Source organism: Lissotriton vulgaris, chromosome 3_1, assembly GCF_964263255.1.
Source record: "Lissotriton vulgaris chromosome 3_1, aLisVul1.2, whole genome shotgun sequence".
NCBI classification, from domain to species: Eukaryota; Metazoa; Chordata; class Amphibia; order Caudata; family Salamandridae; genus Lissotriton; species Lissotriton vulgaris.
In genome coordinates this window covers 1,062,237,717-1,062,252,564 of record NC_141689.1, presented here as the reverse complement: position 1 = coordinate 1,062,252,564, position 14,848 = coordinate 1,062,237,717, and the positions used below count along the sequence as shown (strand labels likewise).

Genomic DNA, 14,848 nt, shown 5'->3' with positions numbered 1-14,848 from the left:
TATCAAACACCAAAGAAGTTCCAAGGTTATTTATGAAAAAAAGCAAAGCTATCCAGCACAGCAGTCTCACCAGGTTCGCAGTTTTTAATAGTCGATAAATAAGTCAAACTATAAGGTTACCATATGAAAATGCTCAGTCACACAAAACCTTTGCTTGTATTTGGCGAATGATACCCTACATTCTCACTAATTTTGCAAACTTGATTGGTTTCTGGTTGTTGAAGCAGCAATGTATATAAAGTGGCAGCTGGTGATAGTTATAACCCCTCCCCTTAAGAGAGATTTTGATTATGACGACATCTGTTATGATGTCTGATATAGCCGATTTTTGATTGTTCTGTGTACAATTCAAGTCATGGTGCATCTACACTTGTCCTGATCAAGACCCCGATAATGGAGTTTAACGGGTTGAAGCATCTACAGATTCACAGACTTGGATTGTTTATTTGATATTAAAAAAGCTTAGGTGACCCAATATAACCTCAAGGCCATCAGTATACAAGGATATTTCTTCATTAGCAACCAAAGCCTGTTTTTTCTTGAAAGAATTTGTTTTAACTGCACTTGGAGTCACTGTTTAAAGTGCATTGTGCAGTTTTCACTGTGTGAAGGATTGTATACTTGTGTATAGGTTTTTAAACCTTTCTTGCAATGTAAAATATACGTGCAATATCTGGTTAAATTCCAGGGGCTTACCACTCTCCTACAAGTCTACAAGTGTTTGTTTGGAGCAATATATGATGTTCTAAGTAACATATTTAGCTTAAATAATAAATCCTTATGAATATCTGTGTTTTTACGTATTGTAAACAGTTTGAGAAATACATGGTTGCCGCTTTTTTATTAAGGAGATTTCTGAAAAATGTCTTTTCCTTGAGAATCACTGTCAGGTTAAAGCAACAACATTATCTAAGGACCTAGCATCAATCAATTCCCAGCCCCATTAAAAGTATTTGTTATACTTCCTTTCACCCCTGAGGCGGAAGCCGGGGGCTCTTCAGCGCTCTTGCTCTTGACTGAATCCTGCTCATGCTAACTGGCGGTTATTGACTACGAAAAACCTGTTTTTAAACACTGTAAATATTTTAACAGGATAGATTTTATTTATCCAGTTGGCCCTACCTTGGTGTAAGAATTACGTTGCCCAGGGCGGCCTCCTCCCCCCTTCTCAGCTGACAAAGCGCCGCTATTTTCGGGCGCTGGGCGCTGAACTGACTTTGGGCGCCATCTTGGGTAGGGGAAGGATCGCGGTCTAGATGATCGGCGATCCCACCCTCCTCCCGCCCCCTACAGTGGATATAAACACCAGACACGCCCGTCCGTGCAGCGGGCGGGCGCAGCGGGCGCGCCGGCGGCGCGCCGAAGGCAAGCCCATCTGCGCCCGTCCGCGACCGGACGGGACCAGGGGCCACCCCCCCTGTGCAAGGCGGAACAGAATGCAGCAGACCGATACGGTATGACTCAACCACATTAAAAAACTTAATGCGGCCAATTAATGATACCTGCCGGCATTCTATTCATCCTAACTCTTCTACTGGGATCTGCTCTCACTGTAAATTCCTACTTTCCAGCCATCAAGGTAAACCGTACTCTGTCAAAACCTACAAAATGTTTCTTTTAAACTGCCGTTCATTGACCAAACATGCTGTGCAAATGTCTCTCCTGTTAGAGGAGAATGACCCCGATGTAATATTTCTGACTGAGACGTGGTTAAAAGATGCATCTGATTCTGATATTACGTCCATCTTGCAAATGGGATACACTTTGCAGAGGCTAGATAGATCAGAAGGTAGAGGAGGTGGATTAGGCATCCTTCTTAAAAACCATTACCTCTGTAGGACCTCACCGGCCGCTATTTCTAACTGTGAGAGTATGCTCTTCACACTGGATTTCTCACCTACAGTCTCATTTTCTGGTGCTCTTATCTATCGTCCCCCTAACCAAGTGGGAGAATTTATTGACTCACTTCAATCTAAAATAGCTGACTTAGTGGTTAGTAGATCCTACTTCTCGATATTAGGAGATATAAATATCCACTTAGACGACCCCAATAACTCTACGGCTAGTGCATTTCTGGACAGTATAGCAGCGCTCCAGATCATACAGAAAGGCTTCGAGCCCACACATGAAAAGGGCCATCTCCTTGATGGGGTACTTAGTAATGATCATAGACTGGAAGTAGGGACCCCACTGCCCCTTACCTGGACAGACCACTATTTAATACCTATACAGTGGACTCCAGCTATGTCACTACAGCCCCCTCTTCGCACTACCCTACAAGGGAGGGACTGGTCCAAAATCTCCCCAGATCAATGGGCCAACTTGCTCTCCTTGGCCCCCCCTCAAAATGAGACAGACCCGGCATTGCAGTACGAGAACTATATCAATTGGCTGTGCACAGCTTTGGACTCTATTGCACCTATCAAAACCCTCAAAGAAAAGACCAAATCTAAGGACTCGCCTTGGTATACTCCCCAACTTAAAGAACTAAAAAGGGTGTGTAGAAGACTTGAAAGAAATTGGAGGATTTCCCGTAGTAATATAGACAAAACTATTCATCTTGAAGCCATCAAAAATACAAAACAGAAATTAGATGTACTAAAATCTCATACTTCGAGGAAAAAATTATAAATGCCTCCAACTCTTCCAGAGAAATCTTTCGGATAGCCAAATTCCTGATTGATACCCCCCCTACTCCTACTGATCCTAGTAAAGCTCAGGCTCGCTGTGATAGTCAAGCTGAATACTTTCATAGTAAAATACAGAAAATTGCCTCTGCTTTTAAACCACCTAATCTATCCCAGGATATGGGAACGACCTCACTCAACACCATGACTCCAGAATTAGATGAGTTTCCACTGCTGGATGAGAACTCACTTGGGGCTATCATGTTGAAAATTAAATCTGGATCTCCTACGGACCCTGTCCCTCCATGCCAGCTAGTAAAAATTGAGAACACCATCAAACCTGTTATTCTTAACATTTTGAACACATCTATTACGACAGGCTCAGTACCCACTCCTTGGAAATGTGCACAAGTTAAGGCTTTATTGAAAAAACCTACCCTGGACCCGGAGAACATGGCCAACTACCGACCTATCTCTCTCCTTCCGTGGGTCAGTAAACTCTTGGAAAAACACATTAACACGTCCATCACTCAATTCTTAGAGAATCATCATCTTCTCCACGACTCCCAAGCTGGTTTTCGTCCCAAATTGGGAACTGAGGCGGCTCTCTTGGCGGTAACTGAGTTGGCCAGGAAACAAATGGATCAAGGCGGCACTACAGCAATCATGCTGCTCGATCTTAGTGCCGCCTTCGACACTGTTAACACCAGCATTCTCCTTCACCGCCTCGATCAAATGGGAATTTCTGGGAAGGCCATGCACTGGCTCCAGTCTTTTCTGGAGAACCGCTCCTTTAAGGTTGTTGAGGGCACTACCCATTCTAAAATCTGGCCCTTGGATCAAGGTGTGCCCCAGGGCTCTGCTTTGAGCCCTACTCTTTTTAATATTTATATGCAGCCTTTAGCTGATATAGTGCACTCGTTTGGCCTCGACATAGTGACTTACGCCGATGATACGCAATTAGTCGTATCTATGAACCAGTCGGATTCTTCCTCTTCGAATCTAAGCAACTGTCTGGTAGCGGTGGCTCAGTGGATGGCTACCTCGCACTTAAAATTAAATGGCGAGAAAACGGAGCTCATGATGTTAGGCAACTCAGCCATTCCCAGTCCTTTGTTGGATTGGCCTCCGTGTATGGGCCCAACGCCCCAACCAAAGTCCCATATAAAGAGTCTAGGCATCTGGTTGGACACCAACCTCAGCTTCTTGCAGCAAGCTACTACTTTGTCCGCCATATGCTTCGGGCTCATGCGTATGCTGAGAAAGGTGTTACCACTTCTCCCCTTCGAAGCTCACAGAATAATGGTGCAAGCCATTATTTTGTCCCGTTTGGACTATGGGAACTCCCTAGATCTAGGGGCTCCCACCTCTACAATAAGAAAGTTGCAGGTGACACAAAACGCCGCAGCCCGTCTCCTATTAGGCCTCAACAAACGGCAATCAGCTACCTTGGCCCTGAGGAAACTGCACTGGCTTCCTATTAAGGCCAGAGTGTTGTTCAAATCTCTGTGTATCATGCACAAAGCCATGTGGAAGACTGCCCCTACTATGATCTGCTCCCTGGCAAAACCCTACCTTCCTCACAGATCACTGCCATCTAGTACTGCTTTCCTGGCTACTGTCAATAAGATCTGACGCACCAGATGGGGTGGGCGTTCCTTCTCTTGGAATGCCGCAAAGGAATGGAACTCTCTGCCCACTCTCCTTCGCAGTGAACCCAGCCTTCTAAAATTTCTGAAGGATCTGAAAACTTATCTGTTCATTTAATTTTCTTCCCTTTTAATAGTATGACTGTACACAGCGCTACGAGGCCTCCGGGTTGTTTGCGCTTTATAAAACCCGATTAATAATAATAATAATAATAATAATAATTAAAAGATTTAAAAAAAAACTGAAAACTAACCACTTTACCCCTGCACAAACGTTGACAAAACAAGCCCTAATTCAGCTACATAGAAGTAGTACCATAAATTCCACAGGTCTTCCCTAAAGTTAATCTGGTATAGTGATACGATAAAGGTAGACGATAAAAATATTTTTGGAAGGTTTGGGCCAGATTTGGAATAACTACAACAACAAGCATTTACAATGCAATGGTCTCGGCATTATTAAAGGTAGAGCTATTGGCATTGCTCATGACTTTTTTTTTAATAACCTAAATAAATGGTATTGTCATTTACAATGGCAATAGGTGAGCATTGGAGAGTAGTAGAGAGTAGTAGAGAGTATTCGCGGACACAGAGCCGCGCACACACACACACAAAGCGCGCACACACACACACACAGAGACAGAGCCACACACACACACGGAGCCACACACACACAAACAGACAGACAGAGCCACGCACACACACACACACAGACAGCGCCACGCACACACACACAGAGCCGTCTGTCTGGGTGTGTGTGTGTGTGTGTGTGTGTGTGTGCGTGGCTCTGTCTGTGTGTGCGCGTGGTTCTGTGTCTGGGAATACTCTCTACTACTGTCTAATGCTCACCTATTGCCATTGTAAATGACAATACCATTTATTTATGTTTTAAAAGAAAATGAAAAAAAAATCATGAGCAATGCCAATAGCTCTACCTTTAATAATGCCAAGACCATTGCATTCTAAATGCTTGTTGACGCTTGGAGGCTGGTTTCGGCCTCCGGGAGTGGTGGTGCACGTTACATGATCCTGGCAGCAACTTTAAATAGTTGCTCTTGTTCTAGCGCTCATTAGCTTGTCTGCACATGGTGGCTGAATTTCGCATTTTTGCCAGTCTGGCCTTGGGAGCAGACAACAAAGTCTTTTAGGAGATCTGATATTTTATAACCAGACTTCTGACCACGTTTGTCATTTGTGTAACGATTACAACCTCACAATGACCTTTATACTTTGCTTCTTCATTCAATGCAACTATTTCAATAGGAGTTAAGGCTACAATGGGTGAAGACCACAAATCTGAACCGCACTGAAATAAACTAGTAAAAGGCACTTCTGAAAAAACACATAATAGTGCTATACCAAATGCTTATTTAAATCTGATAATAAATAAATAACACAACTTGCACTTGCTGCATTGCCGACTCAGTGATGCAGCAAGCTCAAGGTAAGTGGTTTTATGTATTTATTTTATTTTCCCTATCCTGTTGTATGTCGACAACCCCCTGCCTCTTCCCCACCACCCCACCACTCTTTCCTGTAACGGCCCCTGCCTGGCTACCAATATACCACACTATGACTAATGCGTAATTCTCTAATAAAGAAGACATCTGTATAGCACTATGAGGCATTTTCTTTTTAGAAAGCACCTCAACTGGTGTGTATCAGTGCTTCTTAGATTTGTTCCTTTTGGTTTGCAGTTGTACACAACAGTTGCAACTTTACCTTTCTGATAAAACTGTCTTTTTTGCAGCATTAAACAAATCATGTGACGCTTGGTATGGTGCATTTTGCTATTATGTAGCTCTTTAAGTAAGAAGTGTTCCTCTAACTCAAACAAATGCTTCCCCTGGTATCAATCTCAGTATAGTGAGACACAGACGTCTCTACTCAGCATTAAATCTTTGCCCTGTTTGTTGCACATAGACGCCTGGAGGAGACCGTATTCTATCGCATGTAATCATCTACACACATGAATAAACAGAATTATTTCTTTTACCCAATGTTAGAAGGTAATATTTCTCTGTGGACTTCTCGTCTAATGTATTTTTCTATAGAACTGCCAGTTAGGAGGCCTAGCAGCAGGAATAAAATACAATAAATTACGACTAGCATAAATATACTAATTGTATGCACATTTTTCTGGGGGAAAGCAAAATCCTTTTCAGAATCGGTTGTATATGGCTGTTTGATTCCTAAGTACCTTGTGATGGGAGCCTGCGGTCTCTTTTGTTACAGCGGGAGAGTCACGGTACACCCATGCTGTTCTTTAGTGTATGACAGCAGCGGCCTCAGTCCCTGCTGCCTTCACCCCCATATGTCCCGGACTTTAAGGGAGCCCAGTATGTGTCAATCATGAAATCTAAACAATTAAGCAGAGCGGCGGGGCTGCGGCAGGCTCCTGAGAAACAATAAGGAGCAAGTCCTAAACAAGAGCGGGACGGAGCAGGGCTGCGGGCGGAGGGAAGGGGGGCGAGGAGAGACGAAGGAGAGCTGCGGGCAGAGGGGAGAGGGGGGGGGGGGGGGGGGGGGGGAGGAGAGACGAAGGAGAGACGCGGGCAGAGGGAAGGGGGGACGAGAGCGAAACGGAGGAGAGCTAATGAATGAATATATGAATGAATACATAAATGCATAAAACGGGGATCACAAACCGGAAAAGTGAAACGTACATGACAAAAGATTTGCCCACACATGCACATTACTTCACAGCCAGATGATTGGATCATTTATAACTCTTAAAATAACACCCTCTTCATTCCGACTAATGGACAACAGTGCACCCAAAGGAAACCACATTCTAAAACTAAAAAACTCGTTGGGAAAACACATCCATACACATAAGGACTTTCAAAATGCACCACACGTTCTACACAACAGGATCACCTTGACTTTGGTCAACAATAATTCCAGAACCACAAAGGGTACCCAGAGTCTGAAAGTGATATTGAACAATACAAATGATAAAAGTGTGCTGTACCAATACAGGTAAGACAATATCATAGCATGTGACTGCATTATTAAGATGCTCCCTTGCTGGTTCTCAGCTCCTGGTTCTATCTTCATAAAAAAAAGAATCAATGGGGATAGTTTCAGAGCAAGTTTCAGTTTTACACTAATATAAGTGCAAATTGTGAAAATAATGTAGTCAGCTTCAGAACATTCCTAAACCCCCTTCTTTCCTTACAGTTCTTATTGTACCTTTAGTGCAATTACCTTATGTTGGGTATTTAGTCTGCAGAGCAGTCTGTACAAAACTGTTCCATTTACAAGGAGATGTGGGGTCCCGAAGAGGCAGCAACAGGGATAAGTTTTCATTGGCTAAAGAATTTACTATTTAAATAAGTCGCCAGCAAAGACGCTACGGATTAATCATGCAAGACTGGTGATGGATGTCTACAAACACGAGAGACAACTGTGCAATATATAACTCAGCCTGGCAGAAATAGGGGCAAGGCGAGGCAAATCCAATATGTCTAGACTGCATTATATTTTCAATCCTGACAAAAACATTTTACAAATCCTGCTGCCGTGGAAACAAGCATTGGCAAAGCCAATACATACCGCCTATGGAAGTGCTGTTGGCTTTGTCAATTTATTTTAGTTGCAAGATACAGCAGTGTTGGTACTGTGCAGCATGGCTGAAAGAAAATAAATGCTTGCCACGTCATACTGCTTTTTTTCTGGAGGGACAAGCAGCACAATGCGGGAGCGGATGCGAGTGGGAGGGATGGGACAAGCAACAACGGAATGCAGGAGACGGTGGGAGGGACAGGGCGAGCAACAACAGTATGCTGGAGAGTGGGCAAGCAACAACGGAATGCTAGAGGGTTGGTAGGGACGTGGGGAAGCAACACCGGAATGTAGGAGGGGTGGTAGGGACCTTGGGTGGGCAACAACGGAATGCCGGAGCGGTGATATTGATGGGGCAACTAAGAACCGGACGCGGCAGGGCATGGGAGGGACAGAGGCAAGCAACAATGGAATGTGAGAGATGGTGTGAGTGACAGGGGCAAGCAACAACAACATGAGGGAGGTGTTGAGAGGGACAGAGTAAGCAAACATGGAATGTGGGAGGAATGGGGCATGCAACAATGGAATGGAGGAAAGGATAGAAAGGACGAGGCAAGCAACAACCAAATGTTAGGGGGATGGGAAGGACATGGGCAGGAGCGAGTAACACCTCTACACAGGGGGTGAGGGAGAGAGAGCCTGCAAACACATGCACAATTATGGAGTGCTATCAGTAATCAAAACAAACTATATTTTACGGGCACGCGTGATGACTATGTGGAAGCCATATGTGCGGTGTTTGCACGGATTGTCCTGCGAAGGTACAGCTGTGACGCGTGACATTTGTGCCTACAGGAGCAGTGAAGCAGCCATCAGACAGGGAGGGCAGGGGGCCAGGAGGAGGCAGAGCCGCTGCGAGCGGAAATGACTCCGCTGTCAGCAGTGGGCAGCAGAGTGCCGCTTTGTGCGCGCGTGTATGTGTGTTGGGTCTGACTGGAGAGCCGCACACCCCCTGCACCTCAGCCGGAGGATAAAAAAAACATGGCAGCGGCGGCAGCCACTCGGATACAGCTGCCAGCCGGGAGCAAGCGCTGTCTCAGCGGCTGAACCGTCAAAGCAACATGAGCTACGAGGGACCCAGACATGAGAGCCGGAGCTTTGCACGAGTGAGGAGAAGCCTCGGAGACCGCATCGAGCGGGTCCTGTCTACCACAGCCTCCGTCCAGCGGATGCCCCAGCAGCAGCGCAGGTGTTGCAACTCACTAGGTACCCGGAAATATATTGTTTAAAGCAGCCTAGTTCTCGGTTGCTGCCTCGCATGGTTACCCAACTGTTCATAACGCTCCCGGCATCAATCTAACGCCGGCCTTTCCAGACTGAAATAATAAACAAGACCTCCCTTACCGCTCGTGCGAAAAAGAGGCATAAACAAGCAGGTGGTGACGCGTCGATCTTTCGACCAATCCCAGCGCGGCATGGACGGGCCCCGCCTCAGTGTTGGTGAGGGGGCTCGTCTCCGTCCACCAATCAGTGCGCAGCCCCTTCGTTCTGGAAGCGGAGCCTTCGCACCGAGGCAGAGATATCGGGCAATGAATGGAAGGCTGCAACTAGGATTTCCTACCGGCCAAAGGGAACAGCCAGCCCCGGCAGCAAGGGGGCCGTCGAAAGGGAGGAGACACAGGGAGAAGCACTGGCAGGCAGAGGAGATGGGCAAAAATGGCGGCTGAAAGCTCGAAGATTTTTTGGATTTGGGGGCGTGTTCGGTGTTCAAAAAGGGGCGTGGCCAAAAAGTGGAAAGAAGAACACCGAACACACCTCCAAATCCGAAAAGGACGGAGCCTATTTGGAGTGACGGCTCTCTCCTCCAATGGCTGGCCTCCATTTAGGAAGCCAGCCAATGGGAGAGAGCCAAAATTAGAGGCGGGATTAAGAGCCCCTCTAAGAATCATAAGATCTCGCTACTTCCGGCCGGATAGTACCGAGACCTAAAAAGTGTATGCCACCCGGTTTACATGTCCTATGGAGAAACGAAAACCAATGCTAAACTACAGGATTCAGACTTTTAGAGGTTCTGGAGATAAAAAAAACAAGCATTTGCAATGCAATAGGTTTTGCATTAGGAAAGTGTGAGCTATTGGTATTGTAAATGACAAATGTTTTTTAATATATGTTGGCTTTGAAAATATATAAATTAATAGCATTGTTATTCACAAAGCCAATAGCTTACACTTTCCTAATGCGAGTCCTATTGGCTATGGCAATGCTTGTTGATAGCAAGCAAGGACAGTGCTGTTGTGGTGCTGAGTGATGATGTGGTTGGGCTGAGTGATGTGGTGGTGTATTAGAGTGATGTGGTGGTGTATTGGAGTGATGTGGTGGTGTCCCAGAGTGATGTGGTGGTGTCCCAGAGTGATGTGGTGGTGTCCCAGAGTGATGTGGTGGTGTCCCAGAGTGATGTGGTGGTGTCCCAGAGTGATGTGGTGGTGTCCCAGAGTGATGTGGTGGTGTCCCAGAGTGATGTGGTGGTGTCCCAGAGTGATGTGGTGGTGTCCCAGAGTGATGTGGTGGTGTCCCAGAGTGATGTGGTGGTGTCCCAGAGTGATGTGGTGGTGTCCCCGAGTGATGTGGTGGTGTCCCTGAGTGATGTGGTGGTGTCCCCGAGTGATGTGGTGGTGCCCCCGAGTGATGTGGTGGTGCCCCCGAGTGATGTGGTGGTGCCCCCGAGTGATGTGGTGGTGTCCCCGAGTGATGTGGTGGTGTCCCCGAGTGATGTGGTGGTGTCCCCGAGTGATGTGGTGGTGTCCCCGAGTGATGTGGTGGTGCCCCTGAGTGATGTGGTGGTGCCCCTCAGTGATGTGGTGGTGTCCCTGAGTGATGTGGAGGTGTCCCTGAGTGATGTGGAGGTGTCCCTGAGTGATGTGGCAGTGTCCCTGAGTGATGTGGTGGGTGAGGGTGAGGGTGTGTGGGGGTGAGTAAGGGTGAGAGGTTTGTGAGGGTGAGGAGTGTGAGGTTGTGAGGGTGAGTGAGGGTGTGTGAGGGTGCGGGGGTGTGAGGGTGACGGGGGTGAGGGTGTGTGAGGGTGAGGAGGTGTGAGGGTGAGGGTCCGCAGTAAATGGTGGCAGGGCAGAAATCATAAGACAGAGAGAAGAGACTGCGTGCTGACTGCGTTGGTCAGTTTCAGAATCCGGAGGGGCAGTCAGCACAGTCTGCGAGGGATCAACGTGTCTAGAGGCAAAGCATAGCGGATGTAGCATTGCAGCTAGCAAGTCGAGTGTTTTCAAGCTGAGTGTCCCTAGAGAGATGGCAACACAGCAACAGCATTTGAGGAGCAAGGCTACTCTAAACAAGCACGCTAGGCTTTCACTTTCGTCCAGAAACAAGCTCTACAGAGCAACCCCTGCAACCTCCTCCCTGCCGCGCGTGTTTTCTTATTGCTAAAGACATCAGTCATTTCAAGGGCTGTGAGGCAGGCGGGGAACATTAATCTAGAGAACGAACCGTGCAAACAGGCATGACATCCGTTGAGTCAGTGATTCATGTGAGTGAATACATTGCGACCTTGGGAAAAGGGCATCTCTGCAGCGTCAGCTCGCATGACGTCATAGCTTCCATCGAGGCAGCAGATGCAGTGGCACTGGGACCCCTTGAATCCTGGGGTTTGCTGTATTGCCCAGTCCAAACAGCGGCCGGAGGGCCCGTTTCCTAGATCTCATGACACACTGGTTACGTCACTGGTTCCTAGTGAATGTATGACGCTACAACGCGGTCAGCTACATCGCACGCTGTAACATCGCGTCTATTATATCGCTTCCGCCATTACATCGTGATCTATGACATCGCATCCCCTTGCAACGCGATTGCATTGACTCCCATTAGCCCGAACATCACCCCGCAGTCGATTACGTCGCAGGGCAAAACAACGCGATTTCTTGTATATCCCGCATGAACCCAACTCTACCCCTGCCCCCCCTTCCCGTCCCCCTCGCCACCAAATCTTCTAATTTTCTTACTTTCTTAGTATCGTATATTATTTGTTAAATTGCAAGTAATGCAACCCTATTTATGTAAAACTTTTATATTACTTTTTTTTCCGAGGAACGGGGAGGGGGGGTGGGGGGGGTAGGGCTGTATAAAAGGAGTGCCCCCCCCTCCCTCCATCCATCCATTTTGCAGTCTCTAGTCCAGTGGCCCAGACGTGAGAGCAACGTTTGTGTGCAGCGACCTCCGCCATTCGAAGTAAGTCACCTTAATTAATTGTGCATATTTACCAGGAATTACAGGCTTCACACCATGCCTTTACGCCATGGCCAGACAACGGTGGTCGAATGTTTGTAGAATATCTCTGCATAACGGCAGCATGAGCATTTTTCATATGTAGGCCCCATAATGTCCTAGATGCCGATGTAGGTAAAGAAATACCTGCACAAAAGTCTCGCCCTCCACCTTTGTAGGTAGGACAGGCCCTGCAAGCGCAGAACAATCCGTTGGCCGAAGTACACAGGTGCGCACACAGTCAAACACAGTATATGCAGGTGCACACGCTGTCAAACGTATGCATACATTCATAGAAAACGCACACAGGGACGCTTGGATAGGCACTCTTTCCCATGACGATTACCATCTGTTGACAAAGAAACGCTATCCTTTGAGCCCATTACTCTGCCCAGCTGTGCTGTTATTCTTTGCCTGCTGTGGCTCAATGCAACATGTCAAGTGGTCCACACAAACTCTTTCTCTTTCTTCTCAGTTTTACTGCACCTGCTGTTAGGAATCTGAGGATGACTGGTCACCTGTCTGTGACCAAGAAGAGACACTTTCCATAGCATTCCTTGCCCTTCTGTGGGAAACACCCGTTAAAACGAAAGCATTACATCGCGCTTCCATCGCAACGCGACTAGGACATCGCAGGAGGCTTCACAACGCATGCAATAACAATTACCCCCCCATGATGTTCCCATCCACCCACCCATCATGCATCCATCCACCCATTAATCCACCCATCCTGCATCCATCATCCTGCCTCCACCCATGCATCCATCCTTCCACCCATCATGCATCCATCATCCTGCATCCACCCATGCATTCATCCACCCACCCATCCTGTATCCATCATCCTGCATCCACCCATCCACCCACCCATCATGCATCCATCATCCTGCATCCACCCATGCATTCATCCACCGACCCATCCTGCATCCATCATCCTGCATCCACCCATGCATCCATCCACCCACCCATCATCCTGCATCCACCCATGCATTCATCCACCCACCCATCCTGCATCCATCCACCCATCCTGCATCCACCCATGCATCCATCCACCCACCCATCATGCATCCATCATCCTGCATCCACCCATGCATTCATCCACCCACCCATCCTGCATCCATCATCCTGCATCCACCCATGCATCCATCCACCCACCCATCATGCACCCATCATCCTGCATCCACCCATGCATTCATCCACCCACCCATCATGCATCCATCCACCCAACCTGCATCCACCCATGCATCCATCCACCCACCCATCATGCATCCATCATCCTGCATCCACCCATGCTTCCATCCACCCACCTATCATGCATCCATCATCCTGCATCCACCCATGCATCCATCCACCCACCCATCATGCATCCATCCACCCATTAATCCACCCATCCTGCATCCACGCATGCATCCATCCACCCACCCACCCTGCATCCATCCACCCATTCATCCACCCATCCTGCATCCACCCAACGGTGTCATTCTGGGGTATAATCCGAATCAACAGCTGGCAATCATATATGCGACATATAAAAAAGAAGCATTTGTAAGTGTCGTTTTTTGATGTACTTGTAATTTTTTTTGTTATGTGGCTCAGGCGAGTCTCGAGCCTTGGTTCCCAGCACCAAAGTCGGCAGCGCTATCCGTGTTGCCACCTCCTCTCTCGCTTTGCAGGTCCGGCATTTTACACGCCTATCACTTATCCCCCTGTTGCCTCTGTATGCAATCTGTTTAATAAAAGTAATGCTGTGTATTAACAGTACCGGTTATTGCAAGAGCAGCTCTCCTAGAGGAAATGAGTTTCTGACGCTCAAGCTTTCAGAGGTTCTGATTTGTGAGCGGTAATGGGTCCAGGCTTAGGCCCTACCAGGTTGCTGTTTTTTTTCTGCTGGACTGGCAGGGTGGGGGTCCGTTTTACTGCTGGTGGTGGCCTGTTTTTTAGGCTGGGACAGGAGCAACCATGTTTGCTGTCTGCATTGCTTCATGCAAAAAGACCAATTGAGGGACAGAATTAAAGCTATTCGGCACACGTGCACATGAAAAATTCATTAACACAGTCATTATTGTAAGCTGTATAATTATTAATAAAGCTGCTTCGTGATGTCCATCAATGGGTGCATGGACGATGGCTGGATGATGGCTGAATGATGGAAGGCGGGGATGAATGATGGGTGGATGGATGGGTTAGAGGGTGGATGGATGAAGGGTGTATGATTGGACGGGTGAAAGGCTGGATGAATGGCGGATTGGTGGGAGGATGGATGAATGAAATGGTGCGTGGATGAATGGATGGAGCATTTGTAAGTGTCGTTTTTTAATGCACTTGTAATTTTTTTGTTTGTTTATGTGGCTCAGGCGAGTCTCGAGCCTTGGTTCCCAGCACCAAAGTCGTCAGCGCTATCCGTGTATTTTACACGCCTTTCACTTATCCCCCTGCATTTCTATTTATTAATAATTTGCCCCAGGCCATGCACACATATTAGGAATATCACGGGGTCGTTTTTTAATGCACTTGTAATTTTTTTGTTTTTTTATGTGGCTCAGGCGAGTCTCGAGCCTTGGTTCCCAGCACCAAAGTCGTCAGCGCTATCCGTGTATTTTACACGCCTTTCACTTATCCCCCTGCATTTCTATTTATTAATAATTTCCCCCAGGCCATGCACACATATTAGGAATATTACGGGCCTGTCACTAGCGAGGTGGAATGCCCCTGCAACCAAGATCCATGATTTTTAAGTGCAAGTGTAATGCTATGTCGCTTTTTAATTTTTTTATTGATTAAATGAATTTATGTTAA

The 14,848-nt window shown here is 47.1% G+C and overlaps 1 protein-coding gene across 5 annotated transcripts in view; it reads right to left on the bottom strand.

The window, feature by feature from the left end:
- Nucleotides 1–14,848, bottom strand: part of ACO1 (aconitase 1) — a 533,052-nt gene that overhangs the window by 315,630 nt on the left and 202,574 nt on the right. The window lies entirely within an intron of this gene.